Source organism: Brassica oleracea, chromosome C6 (genome assembly GCF_000695525.1).
Source record: "Brassica oleracea var. oleracea cultivar TO1000 chromosome C6, BOL, whole genome shotgun sequence".
Classification (NCBI taxonomy): domain Eukaryota; kingdom Viridiplantae; phylum Streptophyta; class Magnoliopsida; order Brassicales; family Brassicaceae; genus Brassica; species Brassica oleracea.
The window spans coordinates 23037862-23047343 of record NC_027753.1 but is presented as its reverse complement, the minus strand read 5'-3'; the positions used below and the strand labels follow the sequence as shown (position 1 = coordinate 23047343).

The window sequence follows — 9482 nt, the reverse complement described above, 5'->3', positions numbered from 1 at the left end:
TGATTTAATTTCAGACTTAGTGCATGTGTTTAGTTTGTTTAATCATGAAAATTAAATTATATAATTTGATTTTGTGTAAGGCAATTGGGGGGTTTGGGGTTTGGAAAGAAAAGATTGAGATTATAAGTTAAGGAACTTGGGGTTTGGGGTTTCGGGTTATAGGGATTTACATATCTTCCTCGTAAAGTCCTCGTAAAATAAAACACGGACCTTGCTACTTCCTCGTAAAAAAAACAAGGGCCTTGTTATTTCATCATAAATTAACGAGGTCTTTACGATGAAATTTAAAAACACTACATCGTAAACTACTCGTAATAAGAAAATGCGGGCCTTGTTATTTCCTCGTAAATTTACGTGGACTTGACGACGAAAATTAAAAATGCATGTGTTTAGTTTGTTTAATCATGAAAATTAAATCATATAATTTGATTTTGTGTAAGGCAATTGGGGGTTTGGGGTTTCGGGTTTTAGGGATTTACATATATTCCTCGTAAAGTCCTCGTAAAAGAAAACACGGGCCTTGCTACTTCCTCGTAAAAAAAAACATGGACCTTGTTGTTTCCTCGTAAATTTAAGAGGTCTTCACGACAAAATTTAAAAACACTTCGTCGTAAACTACTGGTAATAAGAAAATGCGGGTCTTGTTATTGCCTCATAAATTTACGTGGACTTGACGACGAAAATTAAAAATGCATGTGTTTAGTTTGTTTAATCATGAAAATTAAATTATATAATTTGATTTTGTGTAAGGCAATTGGGGGTTTCGGGTTTTTGGAATTAGGGATTTACATATATTCCTCGTAAAAGAAAACACGGGCCTTGCTACTTCTTCGTAAAAAAAACACCGGCCTTGTTATGTCCTCGTAAACTTACGAGGATTTTACGATGAAAATTAAAAATGAAAAGGCGGGCCTTGTTACTTCCTCGTAATTTCACGAGGATTTTAGGACGAAATATAATTCCCTATATATACCGAACCATCTCACTTCTCATTTCGTAGTCACTTTCTCTCCTCCTCCTATAGGTACTCCTCTTTAGTTTAGCTTAGGTGGTTAGTTTAGGGTAATTAGTGTTGATTAGGTGGTTAGTGTAGGGAATTTGTTGATAATATAGGATGATGATTTTTAAATGTTAATTAATAATCTATGTGTTTTCTTTTCAGATGGTTAATTAATAATTTGTAGATAGGTTTATGGGCTGATGAAGTCACTCAGCTGTGTTCTGAGTTGAACTCGACGTGGTCTGCGTTCACAGCTCGTATGGGTTCAGTCGAGGCTTTCTGGACGTTCTAGCGGCTGGAAATCCTCAATTGAAGACCATGTTGACGGAGATGCGGAGACAAATCCCATTCCAGAGCCACCCCATACACAGAAGGATGAGGAAGAAGTAGAGAAGAAGAGTCAAGACTTCTTCCAGGAGATGCAAAACAACAACCCTTAATTTTTTTTTCTTCTTTTTATTGTATTACAAATTTGAAACTTAAATATTTATAAAATATTTTCGAATTGATTTATTTTTTTGTAATAAATTTTAAAATATATTTGATTATATTTTTTTTGTAAATAATAAAAAATCGAAACAAATTTGTAGCTAAATTACGTCTAATTAACGAAAAAATTGAAAAATTGTTAGCGAGGAATTTACTACGAAATACACGCAGATTCGTCGTAAATATTACGTGTAAAGAACGGCGAAATTAAGCGTCTACTTTACGAGGAAAAGCTTTACGTGTAATTTACGAGGAAACAGTTTACGTGTACTTTACGAAGAAAATGTTTACGTAGTTTTTACGAGGAAACAGTTTACGTGGCTTTTACGACGAAATTATGGACACTACTTTACAACGAAACCTTTCCTCGTAACTTTACGATGAACGTTTAACGAGGAAATGGCCTTCGTAGTTATTTCGTCGTAAACTCTCTTTTACGACGAAATAACCACGAAAACCGTCTTCGTTATACATGTTTTTTCTCGTAGTGAAATAAGTTAAAATGATTTAGTGATTTTTCACATAGTCAATTAAGATCAGCAATAGTTTTCTTCATTTGAACAGTAACTATGACCGTGTTTTTATACACATAATCATGTAACTATTTTGATTTGCTTTACATGTATAATTAAGTAACGAAGCATTCATAATAATTATATAAACATAATATATGATATGTGTACATGAGAGAATATAGATTATGAAAATGTAAACATAGATTTAAGAATATTAATGACTGTGCCCCTCGTTCTTAAACCATCCTAGTTAAATCAACAATCGTTTAATTTTCTTGCTAAAAAAACTATCTATAATTTTATATAATATCTGCTAAATTTAGAAATTTTAATTTAAAATCAATTGTGAATGACTTTATTAACTTGCATATTTTCACATTTATTAAATAAGATTCTAAAAATATCAGTTATCGTTTTAAGTTTTCACTATTAAAGCTTCCAATATCATTCATGTTTTAAACTTCAAAGATTTTTCAAAATCTATTTAATACTTGTTGATAATAGACTACTCCATTTGTTTCATATAAGTGTCGTCTAAATTGTTTGCATACGAGCTAAAAATTAATACAAATTTTACCCCATTTAATATATATATTTGATTTTTTAATTAGATTAAAAATAAAGGTAAAGCTGGAATTTATATTTTATGTATACATTGAATATGTAAAACAACAAGTATAATGAAATAATTTTTTTAAAGTAAAACAACATTTAATATGAAACGAAAAGAGTATGTTTTATTAATTTCTTTTCTTTTTTTTTTTAGTTAATTCAAGATATTTCTCGTGTTTAGGTTATGACTTTTTGTTTCATGTATCTAATTAATTACAAGTTGACTCTAATTAATTAGTGATTTTTTCACATTGTCAATTAAGATTAGCAATAGTTATCTTCCGTTGAACATTAACTATGACCGTGTTTTTAATACATATAATCATGTATAAAATAATTATATAAATATACATATAACTAGTTTGATTTGCTTTACATGTATAATTAATTAACGAAGCGTTAATAATAGTTATATAAAATAATATGTGTACATGAGATAATATCTATATTTATATATATAAAGTATTGGTTGTTTTTCTCCTCTCATTCAGCCACATCATTAAGTCGTGCAAGGAGAAATTAACACGTGCCCCTCTTTCTAAAACGTCGCGTTTCATTTAATCTTGCGCTAACATTTGTGGGCTTCGTACCTGGGCTTTATGATTACACCGCGTTCGAGCCCAAAAGTGACCTAACGCTTATCGTCTTCCTCGGTCACAACGAGTCTAGGGTTCATTCTCCTCTTCCGTCGCCGACATCAACAATGGAGTCTCGTGAAATTGTGCCAGGAATGTAAACGCTGTGGGGAGCTTGCGGGTTTATAAGAAGTGGCGTATGCTGTAAGGATTGATTCAGTAGGCGGCGTTGCTATACAATACATGTCTCCAGAAATGAGTTATTTAAGGTAGTGTAAGTGGGTGATCACATCTTGAAAATAGTCTTTTGTTTTTTTATTCTAACTTTGAAACTTTTGTAGATACATATAGGATGAGATTGATATAAAGCTAAACTTGATCCCTCCATATCAAATAAATTTCATGTCTAGGCAGCTCTGCGGCAACGGTCTCGACTTTCCAAGCAGGTTGTTCTCTGTTTGTTTAGCTACAAAAAATTCTTATTCTCACTTGCTAAATAAATGAAGTTCTTTTGTGATGTTGTGGTTTCACTTGAACGTGTAGAGACTATTGGTTTGGTGAGTAAATCTGATGATTTCAAATGAATCTTAGATTATCTATTGTATTCGACTGATAAAAATTCAGAACAGAAAACAATAAAATGGCAAAGTTTGAATTCAATATCCTAAAATTTGAGCTTCTGATGAAACGTTCCTCACACATTCTTCATGAAGCGTCCCTCACACATTATTATCACAAAACAATGCAAAACAGTGATCACAATTATTGGGTCATTTCCTACCAATAAAAACGATGATATCCACTCACTGCTTTCCCGTTTTTAATTCCATTTTATAGTTAAACTTAATCATTTATTTTAACTCAGATTTTTTAAATTTCTTTAAACATAAACATGCCAAGATGATTGTTTTTCAAGTCAATTACACAACAAGATAATTTCTTTCAAGTCGACGACACCTCATTATTGCCGCTTGCAAATTTTAGTTTAATCCAATAAAGATCTCAATAAATAGTTTCAGGCAATGGATTAGATGGCTTAGGCCTTTCTCCGGTTATTTACAAGCGAAGTGGATTCTTGCAAGATAAGGCAAAAAAATAGCTCATGTCTCAGCTGAGATCATCAATCCTATGACAGAGGTTACTAAAATAACAGTCTCACATGCTAACAGTCTCGCAAGAAACTGGTGGCGACAAACCAGGCGGATTATGATAGTCTATTCTGCAGAGAAAACGTAAATTGTTCTGTTTCGGGATCAAGTCATGGAAGCAAGGCCTTGAAATAAGGACCGTTTAAGCCAAAAGTTGTCTTTCATGTTGCAAATAGTTTATAGAAATTTCTAAATATGCATTTAATAAGTTGGCCAATATTGACCTCCACAAATTATCTTATCAAGGACTATATCTTACAGAATGCACCACACGAACTCCAATTGTTAAAAAAAAAAAAAACTCAAATAACAATGAAATTATGCTCTTTTGCCACTAAATATTTTTAAACATGTATAAGAAATTTAAAATATTTTTTATTTTTTTTCTTTTCATTTTAATAAAAGTTTTAATAAAATGTGTGTATAGTAAAATAATCAATTTTAGATTGTTATGTTATTTAACTAACTTTAGAAAACAAATTGTAAATTGATTCATTTTTCCCATTATCTAAAACAATAGGTTTTAAAATGTATAAAAAGTACCAACACATTCAAAACAAATATATAAGAATGAAAAATAATTCATAATTTATGTATTGAATTTCAACTGTAGTGACAAGTATTTTTACTTTACTTACTTTTATAATAAAAATATAAAAAACACTAAAAATGTAAAATAATTATGCTAGCAGGCTGTGGTTGGCACTACATGGATCCTTACACATGTATACAAGAACAAGGATCATCGACTGAAGCTCATGGGGTGTCACCTCTAATGGCGGAAGCTATTGCTGTCCAGGAAACTCTCTTGCATGCTAAATCACGTCAACTCTCCAAAATCTGCCTAAAATCAGATAATCAAGTGCTCATCAAAGCACTAATCTCGAATCAAAGTCCAGTAGACCTTTACAGAATCAACTTGGATATCGAGAATCTAACTTCTTCCTTTGTATTGCTGAATTTCTCTTATGTTTTTAGGAGCCTCAATTGCATAGCTGATGCATTAGCTAAATCTGCTTTGTATGGTTTGAACTCTTCTCTGCATAGCTGAAGCCTTAAGGAGGCTTTCTCTTTCAATGAATTGATAGTTCAAAAAAAAAAAAATACTACCAATACCTGGATTACAATGATTTTGTAATGAAACTTATACTTGTTAAACATACCTGGGACATGTATTAATAATTTCAACTAGTTTTTTCACTAATACTAGATATTTTCCGCACTGTGTATATAAATAAAAGTTTTAAATTTAAATGATATTTAAAAATAAAATTTTATTATTTTTTAATTTTTGTTATTTGCTTACAATATTTAATTTTAAATTTTATTTAAATTATATGTAATAATTGAGGTAAAATAATATTTTATTTAAATTTTAATAATATATATGTATATATTTAAAATTATAATCTTGGAAATATTTTTTATCTATTTATTTTGACTCTATAAAATTGTGTTAGGTATATAATTGTCAAAACATAAAACTAAATAATATTTTTAAAATTTGTAGTTATTAAAGATAAATTAATGGTATTGGTACTAGAAATTTGAATTTTAAAAAAAATGCATAAAAGTTTGAATATTTTATTTGGTAATAAAAATTATATAATTATAAAAATAGAATTAAACAATATTTCAAAAATTATAAAATAATATTATATTTTTATTTCTACAATTATATTATTTATTTGTTATATTAATGAGTATCTATGAGGTATTATTACCATATTTTAAAAAAACTTACCAAAAATACAAATAACATTAATATAAATGTTTGTATCATAACTAGTTTCAAAACATGTCATCATTGTTAGTATGTCATATCATAATTTTTCTTTCAAAATCAACATGTTAATGATACATGACAAATCATTTATCAAATGATATCCATGGGATATATTTCACAAAATTGGATCAAATGTATTAATATGAAAAATAAAAATAAAATAAATCATATGCTGAAAACAATACAAGAAAATAAAATTCACAAAATGTGTTTACTCATTAGTACGTTTTGGATATTATTTTTGGTTGACCCGGATATCCGGCGGGGCAAGATCCAACCAATTAATCTCTGGATATATGACCACCGTGGTAATCTGAGGAAAACAGATTCCAACCCGCGACCTTTAGGATCATTACGGGGCGCCATCCACTAACGCGTGATTTACTATCTTTAGTTTCTTGCGTTGCGTACGGTACTAACCCTACGAATACAATTATCTAATAGGTACCAATTAATTTGTAATAATATGCTTGTAAATAGGATTTTTAACGTTAAAATCCTTCAACCAAGTTTGTTTTGGGTAAAAACCTCCAAAATAAGTATTTAACGAAAAAATTCTCAAAACTAACTTTATTTAATGAATTAAACCCTATTAGGTCATAACCGGTAAATCTTTAGTTTAGGGGTTTCTACATTAAGTAAACATAGTTGAGAAGTTTTACCATTAAAAATAAAAAAAAAATCAAAAAAAAAAAATCAAAAAAAAATCAAAATTTAATAATATTATCTAAAAATTAGTAACTTAAATTTTCAAAATTAGCATTTTTAATTATTATTTTTGTAATATATGAGTTTGATGTGTTTTTAACATCAACAATATATATGTATAAATTAAAAATGTAAAAACCCATAAAATATAATAAAAAATTATCTAAAGATTTATTATGGGCAATTATCTCAAATAGCATTTTTAAAAGTTTTTGTCACAAAAATAGCCTTCAAAAAGAAAATGACCAAAATAACCGTTTTTTATTTTGAAATTTTTAATTTTTGGTTTTTTTTATTTTTTAAAATTTGAAACTTTATCCCCAAAACTCCACCCCTTACCTCTAAACCGTAAGTCTAGATTAGTTAACCCTAGGGTAAAAATGTACTTGTACCATTTAATAAAACTTTTTTTGGTCATTTTTCTCATTGAAGACTATTTTTGTGACAAAAACTTAAAAAGGGCTATCCAAGGGAATTTTTCATTTATTATTACATTTTTATTAGATAAGATATAATTTTTATTATATTTTTTTGTTTTTTTTACATTTTTAATATTTTAGTAATAAATTAGTAACTAAAGATCTACCTGTAATAAAATTACTAAAATATTAAAAATTTAAAAAACAAAAAAATATATTAAAAATTATATCTTATCTAATAAAAAATGTAATAATAAATCTTTGGATAATTTTTATTATATTTTATGGGTTTTTACATTTTTAATTTCTACATATATAATGTTGATGTTAAAAACACATCAAACTTATATATTTACAAAAAAAAAATTTAAAATGCTAATTTTGAAAATTTAAGTTACTAATTTTTAAATAATATTATAAAATTTTGAATTTTTCTGATTTTTTTTAATTTTTAATGGTAAAACCTCTCACCTATGTTTACTTAACGTAGAAATCCCTAAAATAAAGATTTACCAGTAGTAATGGTAATTATGACATGTTAGAGTTTAATTCATTAAATAAAATTAGTTTAGGGTTTTTTTCGTTAAATATTTAGTTTGAGGTTTTTACCCAAAATAAACTTAGTTGAAGGGTTTTAACTTTAAAAATCCTCGTAATATCATAGATTTTAGTCCCGAATGATTATTACTGTCTTATGCGTTATTAACTTACTAGTATGGTTCTCGTGCTACGCACGAACTTATTTTTTTTTATTAATAAGACCAAATTTCAGTTTTAGATAACTAAAATTACATATATAAAACAACTTTTATTTTTGTAAAAAGATGAGTATAGCAAAAAAACTCAAAAAAAAAAACTTATTGCGAAAGAGAGCGAAGGATTAAACAGAGGCTAAGAGAACTGTTTACCAAATTCAGTCCAACAAATTTTGAGAACGTGCTTCGATATCAAAATACGATGATTTTATATTTAGCTCCCTCCTTACAAATCTAATTTGAAGCTTTTCTGTTTTACTTCTGAATGTCTTGTTCTTCCTATGTTTTCATAATTCTTAACCTGTAATATATGGCTTTAAACATTCAGTATATATATCAACTGCAAACAAAAACAATATTACAACAAAGTTTTATTTGTCAACCATCATTGTAATTTACATCCAATTAATTAAAACAGATTTATTTTCTGCTTCGTTCTAATACTTAATACCTTATGCTCCTGTAACACAATATCATTCTGAACAGAGCAAAAAGTTACAATTTAACATTGTTGTTTCAAATCAAACACTAACATGTTTTGATCATGGTCTCGAACAAACTTTTTTCAACAAACTTCACGCTTCTATTCTAGAGATTTCAAACATTTGATAAGACTTCAATAATACTCAAACATTCTATTTAAACGTCTTTTAATTGTCAAATTTTAGAGATTTATAGGAATCGAGAAAAATAAAAAGTTGTGGAAGAAAGATGATCGTGAATAGTTGTCTTGGTGGATTGTTTTAAGAAGCCGGTGCCTACAGTTATTTTTTTAACATTGTTTTGTTTTAGTTGTTTTTAATTTTGTAAACATGAATTATGTGGCAATATTTAATTGGTTATGTGACTTGTGATTTAGTATATAAGGGAAAATTATTAAGCCTTGCGAAATAAGCAATAAGCAAGGCAGTTGGTATATATATATATATCATCAAGAGCTCTTCCTGATCGTAGCAATAATTTATTTTCTGCTTCGCTCTAATACTTAATACCTTATGCTCCTGTAACACAATATCATTCTGAACAGAGCAAAAAGTTACAATTTAACATTGTTGTTTCAAATCAAACACTAACTTGTTTTGATCATGGGCTCGAACAAACTTTTTTTAACAAACATCAGGCCTCCATTTAGAGATTGCAAATAACAAACTTCACGCTTTCATTCTAGAGATTTCAAACATTTGATAAGACTTCAATAATACTCAAATATTCTATTTAAACATCTATTAATTGTCAAATTTTAGAGATTTATAGGAATCGAGAAAAATAAAAAGTTGTGGAAGAAAGATGATCGTGAATAGTTGTCTTGGTGGATTGTTTTAAGAAGCCGGTGCCTACAGTTATTTTTTTAACATTGTTTTGTTTTAATTGTTTTTAATTTTGTAAACATGAATTATGTGGCAATATTTAATTGGTTATGTGACTTGTGATTTAGTATATAAGGGAAAATTATTAAGCCTTGCGAAATAAGCAAT

At 28.1% G+C, this 9482-nt stretch overlaps 1 long non-coding RNA gene across 1 annotated transcript; it reads left to right on the top strand.

The window, feature by feature from the left end:
* Window positions 1-3293: 3293 nt before the first annotated feature.
* On the top strand, window positions 3294-3776 carry LOC106299571. Its single transcript, XR_001261811.1, has 2 exons — window positions 3294-3460; window positions 3533-3776. It is a non-coding gene; the product is annotated as an uncharacterized LOC106299571 (long non-coding RNA).
* The last annotated feature ends 5706 nt before the right edge of the window (window positions 3777-9482 follow it).